The sequence below is a fragment of the Rhododendron vialii genome, chromosome 9a, assembly GCF_030253575.1.
Source record: "Rhododendron vialii isolate Sample 1 chromosome 9a, ASM3025357v1".
Lineage (NCBI taxonomy): Eukaryota > Viridiplantae > Streptophyta > Magnoliopsida > Ericales > Ericaceae > Rhododendron > Rhododendron vialii.
In genome coordinates this window covers 6,993,875-7,003,860 of record NC_080565.1, presented here as the reverse complement: position 1 = coordinate 7,003,860, position 9,986 = coordinate 6,993,875, and positions in this window count along the sequence as shown.

The following is a 9,986-nucleotide window of genomic DNA, read 5'->3' as shown; positions in this document are numbered from 1 at the left end:
GAAAAGTTTCATTAACATCCGGACCGTCCACAGCACTTTTGGACGGTTACGATTGAGTGCTGTAAAGCTGGAAACAAGTTTTTCTCTAGTAGTAATGCTAAATGGTAAAGGTTTAGGGAGTTTTTTTTTTTTTTTTTTGGAAATTTTATACTCCCTTCGTTTCATTTTATTTGTCTTTTTTTATCTTCGTGTCAGTTTTCAATCAGTTATATATTTTAATATAAATTTTTAAAGATATGCAATATGGATCTTATTTGATAGTTTTTGATTAGGTCTACAACAACAAAGTTTTCAAAATTAAGAAAAATATTATAAATTGTGATATATAAGCGTTTAGAAAAGGACATGAATAACGAAAATTGAGAAAGGACGAAGGGAGCCCAACTACTCTTTCTTATTTTTTCCAATTTTGCCATACGTGTCACTTACAAAATCATCGGTATCTTACAATTTATAGTGTTTTATGCCAATTTGAAAAGTTTGTGTAATAGAACTAATTAAAATATGATGCAGCGAAACGTATGAAATCAAAGAATGAATGTGCGACGAGGACAATCACAAACAACATAAGTTTAAAGAAACTCTCTATAGTTGGATTAATTCGTGCAAGCGGAACGAATGAGACGTGCTTTGGAAGAAGCAATCATTTATTGTGCTATCTTAACCACGAAAGGCCCATTTGATCTAATTCTCCCATATTTTTATTTAGGATCCGTTCAGTTGTCAGGAAAGTACAGGAAATGATGAGAAAATCAACTTTCTCATAATTTTTATAGTATTTAGTTGCCAGGAAAGTAGTGGGAAAAATGTTCTTAAATTTTCTTGCAAGATTTACTTTCTTGCAAAAGTGATCCGCCCAAAAGCATAGGATTTTGCAGGAAAGTTTTCTCCATTGTGGGGCCAAAATAATTGGAGGGTAAGAAAAAAAACGAATGACGCCAATACCAAAAAAATACGAATTAGGTTATTAGAAAAGCACTTTGAAATTTACGTAAGCAACAATAATTTTGACTACTGTAATGCTTTCTAAGACAATTGTTGTAGAAAAAATTAGTAATTGATTTTTTTTAAAGTATTTATTTATCTTGTCATTAGTCTTCAGTTTTGTTTTGTACTTACAAATCATCAGCTAATCAATGAGTTTTTGTATCGGCAACTAATCAAGCATAGTTATTTAACATTTGTTTATTTAGTTATCATCTATTTATTTTTTAAGCTTCATGTTAAGACTTTGCATTAGATAAAATACATTTTCCGATATGTGTTAGCTCTCAAAGTTACTTTTTGCCATGAAAAATAAAGAAGTTTCTTATAAGTGCATTTTTCTTACAAGTGAACCACTAAACTTTAGTTTTCCTGCAAAAAAAATTTGTCAAATGAACACTCACAGGAAAATAGATTTCTTTTTCCTTTACTTCACTTTACTTGATTTTTTCTGAGAATAACTTTCTTGTACAACATTCCTGGCAACTGAACGGAGCCTTAGAAATTCGGCATTTGATATATCCATACATGTTGAGCTCCACGTATTCTTGTATAAGTCTACATAAGGGGTCAATCTCATGGAAATTGTTGGAGTTGGTAGTTTTATTTTTTCCAATTATTTTCTTCAAATAAGAAAACAAAAGACATCATGAATAGCAACGCTGTAATGATAGGAAAAGAGAACACATTTTTTGAAGTCGTACCTACCGCCCGCCAACTGGATTTTTGTCGTCCATTAGCCTTAATATAACCAGTTTAGTTTAGTTTAATATGTTGGGTTTATAGATTGTTAGGCTTCGTTCCGGTACTCAAAAAAAGCCCTTATTTTTTAAGAAGGCAATTTCAAGTTCAAAAATGAGGGGCTTAGTGAAATCTAAAAATATGCACTATGGATCTTATTTGAAAGATCTCATTGAGATCTTTTATACGATGCAAAAAAAAATTTAAAAATTATTTTTCATTTACATTATTTTTGAGTTTGAAAATGTGAAATAAGCTGCTTATTTTTTAAGAAGGTTTCTGGAACGGGAAAAAAAAACAAACAAGTCGTATAGGAGATTAGATTAAGAGGAGTTGGTGTAGAAAGAAAACAGTACTAGGGCCTATTTTGACCAAATAAGCAAAGTGGCTTTTTTTTTTTTCCTTAATTTGAAATTTTTTTCACATTTGTTAGTTTTGCATTGATTTTTTGTGGATTATTGTGTCGTCACGACGAGAAGAATCTGAAAAGTAAAAAATTAACAACGAAATGCAAAATTTGATGAATCAAAATGATAAAAAAAAAATTGGCATATTGGCTTATTTTTGTCTTAATCGAAAAAAATAGGGTTTCGGTCGTAATTTTTTACGTTTTAGATTCCTCCCGTCATGATGGCACAATAATTCACAAAAATTTAACAAAAACTAACAAATGCAAAACTTTTTGAATAAGGATAAGGATAAAATAATCCATTTTTAGCCAAAATAGGTCTGGTAAAAAACATGAAAACCTAGTCTTGATTTATCCTTTTCTAAACTAGCAAACTCTTTAGAAAAAAATTAATAATTTCATGGAACTAGACAGAATTGAATGAATTTAAATAAATAGGCTCAATTTCTGTTTATAAGTTATTCTCGGCCTACCCATCTATAAAAGGGGTTATTCTAGCATTTGCCCAAATGGTGTAGGATAATAGATAAAAGTTGCATTGATATCCGAAAAAGATATATTGATATTTATGAAAGTGTATTAATATTTGTGAGATATGCATTGATATCCAAACTTGTTTGGAATTATTATCGTATCATCCTCTGCCTAGTAGGCCGCAAGACCGCTACAAAAAAAACTACCCAATTGCTCTTTGTCTTGGCCTGTTTAGAATGAAATTCTTTTACAGCTCAGTCATTTTGGTTGGTCGGAAGGAGTAGTTTTCCAATGAAATGTTCTCTACGAGCTCTAAAAAGTTAACGATTCCGATCATTGTTATGGACTAGGAAGGAACCACAAAAAAGAGTGCTCCACATACTCATGTCCTTTTGGTTTTCTATAGTACAGTATATAATTAAAGTCTCTGTTTTGATTCTTTTGAAGTCACATTCTAGGCCCGCCCATCTAAAATAGCCCAAAAAGAAAATGTAAACCAACTGCTCTTGTCCCTTTTAGACTGGAAATCCTCGCTGTTTTCTTCCCATTTCATTAGAAAACTCCTTTCATCTTCCCCTTCTATCCAAAGTTCCAAAAAAACAGAGCACCATCGGGCAATGTTGAGCGGCCGATCTGGCTATTATATCGGCAGCGGCCGATCTGGCTATTATATCGGTAGCGGCCGATCTGGCTATTATATCGGCACGAATGGTTTAGATTGAATCTGAACATATACAATTCTGAACTGTCCATACTCGGTTAAGATCCAAGACATTAATTGTAGAAATAAACTACCGGATCGACCGTGTTGCACCCGCTCTGCAGGGACAACATCCCCCATTCCCCACTGCCTCTTCAGCTTCAATATTCCCCAACATACATCCAGAGCTGGCCTCCAAGATGTCCAATTTTTGGCAAGAAATTCTTGGCCGGTCCCATATTTTGTATTGGGTTCTGTGTCAACCCTCTTTTGTTGTGTTATCCCACACAAGCCCTTTTTCAAACATGTTTTTACTAGTTTGCTCTCACCTCCTTACGTGGATAACATATAACATGTGATTGATGAGTTTTTTTCCACGAACATGTGTTTGATGTTGACACATACTGATGTGGACATATTTGTTACTTTTTGCATTACAAAGTTTAAAACTCAATATTTTTTTATATATATCAGGTTTTTGTAAAATTTATGTTTTAGAATCTACTCAAAGAGATCTATCAAACAAGATCCATATTTAATAGAAAATTATGTACAAATTTTTGTTTTTGTTTTTGAGAGCGTGAATTGTAAAATTTTTGGATGTGAATTGTGTAGAATCTGTGTGAATTCTGAATTTAAGAGGTGTGAATTCTTTCATTTTAGTTTGTGAATTGTGTATTTTGGGGAGTGAGTTGTGATGTGTGAACTCTGTATTTTGAGGGGTATGAATTCTGCATTTTAGAGAGTGAATTGTTTAGAAGCGATGTGAATTTTTTCATTTGAGGGGTGTGAATTGTGTATTCTAGGGAGCGTGTAATGATGTGTGAATTCTGCATTTTCAGGGATGTGAATTCTTTCATTTTTGAGGGTGTGAATTATTCAAAAGGGGTGCAAATTCTTTCATTTTAGGGTGTGAATTGTGTGTTTTGGGAAGTGAGTAGTGATGTGTGAATTCTGCATTTTGAGAGGGGTGAATTTTTTTCATTTTAGATGATGTGAATTGTTCAAAAGGGATGTGAATTGTGCATTTAAGGAGTGTAAATTCTTTTCATTTTAGGGTGTAAATTATGTATTTTGGGGAGTGTATTGTGTATAGTATGTGTGCATTTTGCATTTGAATGGTGTAAAATTTTTATTTTTAAGGGTGTAAATTATTTAGAAGAGGTGTGAATTATTTAATTTTGGAGGGTGTGAATTCTGCATTTGAGGGATGTGAATTCTTTCACTTTGGGATGTAAATTATATATTTTGGGAAATGAGTTTGTGTATAGGATGTGTGAATTTTGCATTTGAAGGATGTGAAATCTTTCATTTTGGAGGATGTTAATTATTTATAAGAGGTGTGAATTCTTTCACTTTGAAGGATGAAAATTCTGTATTTGAGGGGTGTGAATTCTTTCATTTGAAATGTGAATTGTGTATTTTGGAAAGAGATGTGTGAATTCTGCATTTGAGGGATGTGAATTCTTTCATTTTGAATGGTATGAATGTTCAAAAAGGATGTGAATTCTTAATAAAATGATACAAAAATAACTTTTTTTAATGTGTACATAAATTCATATTCAAAATGGATCTTATTTGAAAGATCACATCGAGTAGATTTCAATTTTTTTTTTCAAAATTTGTTATGTAAGACAAAAGTTATACAATTGTTTAAACTTTTAACCACATATATATATATATATATATATATATATATATATGTATGGATAAGTATGTACGTGTAAACATGTGACAATTCTAAAGAGAGAAAAAAGTTATTAGAAGATATTATTTGGTGACTTTCAAACAATACTCCACCACTCATCAAATGTCAAATGTCAATTTCTTTCTCAAAGCACTAACAAAAGGCAGTGGGTCCCACAATATTAGCCAATGATATAGAAGTTAGGATACTACAATGTAATGTTCCACTTGCATAGGATAATTTTTTCTAATCCTAAACTTAAAAAGTGAGGACAATGAATGTGTGGGGGTATTTTCGTGAGTTTACTTAAAACAGGGTTTATGGAGAATGAGCTTGACACGCGGAGGACTTAGATGGGTAGAAGGTGACAAAATAAAGCCGACCAGTCAGAATCCCAAATTTTTGGGGCACCCCATTTTTTTTTAGTATTTGGATTGGGTATGACTCTTTTTAGGAGACCTAGTGCAAGTTTCAGAAGCAAAGCTCATTCTCTTGAGCATTGGTGCCTCAAGCATTGGTATTGAGGCAGTAGGACTTTCTACTTATAAAAGATTCTTTACCTTCATTATTTCCTTTAACTAGCGATGTGAAACTATAGATGGGAGATTTTGTTTTGCAACTTGTTTGTCCCACATCGACAGAGCAAAGACTCAATTGGCAAAGTGCTCACCTATAAAGCCCTCTACTATACATGTTCCACTTGCTCATAGAGTGATTGCACGTGAAAGCAACACGTAGGCAGCAAGTATCAGAATTAAAATTAAAATTATTTTTGTAAGGACCAAATTCCGGAGTCTTTGTGTAACGCCCCAATTTTTCAAACATCTTCGGAGGCTTTAAAATAATAAAATTTTATTGAAATAACTCCAAAGCGATTCTAGTCTTGATACAAATTCCAAGCATACTCGATCTCTGCCCCTAATATTCCTCTTGTGTCCAACTGTTCCTCCATTGAATCTTGCACCCTCTGGCAAATTGATCGCCGAAGCAACCGATTTATTAGGATACAGACGTATCCGTGAGTGATAAATCACTCAGTAGGATAATCCAACCCAACCACCCCTATTACATTACAGCTAGCAAGTAACAATATATCATCAATGCAGAAAAAGTAAAACACACATAAATTTATTCATTACTTTGTCCAATAGCCAAAAAAAAAAGAAAAGCTAGTCACGCTCAGACCATAATTAGGGTTCGCCTACCTTAATCACCACACCAAGATCACCACTGAACTCTCGTCAGTTCTATCATCACAAAAACATCACTGGCCCATCCGCTAGGTTTTATCATCAAAATATCACTGGACCACCCGCTAGGTTTATCATCACAAAATCTCTGGACTATCCGCCATGTTTTATCAACACAAAACATCACTGGATTACCTGTCAGGTTTTATCATCACAAAACATCACTGGGCTACCTGCCAGGTTTTATCATCTCAAAACATCACTGGACTACCCGCCATGTTTTATCATCACAAAACATCACTGGACTACCTCAAAACATCACTGGATTACCCGCCAGGTTTTATCATCACAAAACATCACTGGGCTACCCGCCAGGTTTTAACTCATCACTGGACAACCCGCCAGTTTCAAATCACATCACTGGACTACCCGCTAGTTTCAAATCACGTCACTGGACTACCCGCCAGTTTTAAATCACTTCACAAAATTTGTCTACAGGCATCTTCTAACATCACTTTCCCCTAAATAACCATGGCCTTGTAACGTCTAAGTGAAACCTTACTCGTAAGTCACCCCATGTCTCTAGGGTCCAATCTAGCACAATAAATCAAAAGACGGAGCAATATACAAATAATCACAATGATAATTGAAATAAACAATAAGCGTAAAAATCACGTAACCTTTTACGAATGGGCTGTTGCCCTTAATTTCGTATGACCAAGAAGTTAATAATAATGCGAGAAACTTGTATCTAATGAAAGTTTTTATAAAAAATTAAGTCTAGGCTTGTATTAATTTTATTTAAGAATTTAGATAGATTAATAAACACAATAAATAAATAATAATATTAGAAATAATAGCATGACCTTAAAAGGATTCCTATGATCCTACGCAACGTGATCAAGTGTCAAAAATGAGTCCGAAAGGTTGCAAGATTATTTTAAATAAATATATTATCAAGATTCATTGAAATTAAAGTAATTAGGTAATAAATAATCTAATAAATAAAACATATTGAGGTTGACAAGGTTTTATCTTAGGAGTGTAAGGAGTCAAAAAAAATTATTCGGGCATTAATAACATGGTTTATAAGGTCGTAATGTAATTTTGATTGGAAACATTGTAAAAGAAATATTAAATAGTAAATTAAATAAAAAAAATATGAAATTAACAATATATCATTTTTGAGGTGCGAGGAGTCTAGGAAAAATAGTTTGGGTGTTAAAAGCGTTGTTCGGAAGGTCGCAAAGATTTTTCGTTTGCAAAATCTCGAAAGTTAACGAATAAATAGATAAATAAATAAATAAATATGATATTAACAAGGTATGATCTTTAGAGTGTGAGGAGTTTAGGAAAAATAGTCCGGGTGTCAAAAATGTTGTTTGGGAGGTCGCAAAGTGGTTTCGAAACAAAACAGCACTTGCCGCAAGGTTTGGCCGATCTGACCTTGCGGCCCGCAAGGTTCAAGGCCTGGTTCTTGCGGCCGAAGCAACCTGAAGGTTGCGGCCGCAAGGTTGCTGCCAGGTTCGATTTTTCTCGTTGTTTCGCTTCGGTTTCGATGCATGGGTCCATTTGGGGTATAGGGTTAAGCTCAAAAACACTTAATTACTCTTAGAGAAGAGTTGGAATGGATTATAATACCTTGATTTGATCAAATTGGATTGAAAATCGAAAACTTGATTTCGGGGAAGACGACTTTGGTTTTGGCAATTCGGGAACTTTGGCGCCGAATTGAACGTTGTTTTGGGATGCTTGGGGTTATAAGAAGTGATTGGGATGGTTGGATCGGATTTTGGTTGGGTCTACGCACGAAATTCACTTTTCTCTCTCTCTCTCTCTCACTTTCTCTCTCTAGAACTCCATAGCTTGGAGCTCAAATTGGCTAGTGTTTCCTCTTGTTTTTGACTAGGTAGAGTGTGGTGGTTGTAATGGTGTGCCCGTGGGTCAATGAGATGGGGTATTTGGCCCCGTTCCAAAAAATCTTCTTAAAAAATAAGCAGCTTATTTCACATTTTCAAACTCAAAAATAATATAAATGAAAAATAATTTTTAAATTTTTTTTGCATCGTATAAAAGATCTCAATGAGATGTTTCAAACAAGATCCATATTGCATATTTTTACTTTTCAACAAGCTCATAATTTTTGAGCTTGAAATTACCTTCTTAAAAAATAAGGGCTTTTTTCCTGTTCTGGAACGGGGCCTATAGAATTAGAGTGGAAAGAATCATTTTCATTTGTATTCAAGAGTGAGCATTTTGGATAAAAAATAAAGTCAACTACAACGAGACGGTTGTTTGGCAATGACGGATCAATCAGTTATCAATCGGCACCATCTGTTGATTTAAATAAAAAGGCAACGTGAAAAGAGGAAAAAGGATGGACTTGTTATTTCCTAGGGTTTGACTCCAGCAATACTCCATAAAAAGAAAAGAGGGGCAGCCACACAACAGTCGTGGAAGCCACATTATAGCAACTAGTGTGGAGAAAACGAAAAAGGCGGCAGAAGGATTTCCGTGAAGTTAATCGACTGTTTTTTGAGAGCTATTTTTATGAAGGATTTCCATTAGGTTGATTGGAGGGCTTGTGTAATCAAGGCCGTTGGCGATCAAGATTATTGGGTGTGGTGTACGTGTGACTCGGCTGGTGATACTTAGAATGTAGTGAGAATTTACTTCGTTTGGATAGCTATATCTGTAACTGCACAATGTTTATAGTGATTTGATCCATTCCCGTGATTTTTACTCATTCTGGGGTTTTCCATGCATATCTTTGTGTTGTGGGATTAATTGCTTATGTAGTTTTTCCTGGTAGTATAACTTGGTGATTCGCATTCATACTGTTAGGGTTTTTTTAAGGGTTGTTAGGAAACCCTAATTTTTCAGTTTGAAGGAAAAAATTTATATTAGCACCTGACCTTTTGTACAAATTACACATAGACACTTGACCTTAAAGAAATATCACATAAACACCTTACGTATTAAAGAACTCATCAATTAAACTCCTACCGTGAATTTTCGTCCAAAAAATAAATGGAAAACATGTTTCTCTCTCCAATTTTGCTACCCACACTAACTTTTTTCAGATATTCTGCACATTTTTTTTTGTGGGACCCATTTTTTGGTCCCCCACATATTATCCGATCTATTGATTATGTCAAAAATATTTTTTTGAGAACCCTTGCAAAAAAATTAGCTCCATCAGATAAATGTAAGTGTATGATCCAATCGTACAATTTTTCATTCAGAATTTCGGATTAAAATTCTACATGAAAAGTTGTAAGATTTGACCTAACACTTACATTTATCCCGTTGAGTTGATTTTTTTAGGGTCATGCAAAAATAAATAAAGATTAATGAGCGGATTGGTTCACTTTTGGGTCCCAACAAAAAAAAATTGTAATACAAATCTTTTCTTCTACGTTATTATTTTCCTTTTTCTTTCCCGCATAGTGCTGAGTTATTTTTTGTAATTTATTTTTTGCCAGAGCAACTAACACTATCCAGTGTACCTACACAAATTAGTATTACATAGATTTTTTGTGGGGCCCACTTTTGGATCCCTAAAAATGATCCGATCATTTTATTAGTTTTAAAATATTTTTTGCGTGACCCTGTAAAAAAATCAGCTCAATATGGTAAATGTAAGTATTTGATCCAATCTTACAACTTTTTATTCAAAATTTTAATCCAGAATTATGAATGAAAAGTTGTACGGTTGGATCATACACTTACATTTATTTTATGGAGCTAATTTTTTGCAAGATCGCTTGAAAAAATATTTTAGAATTAGTAAATAGATCA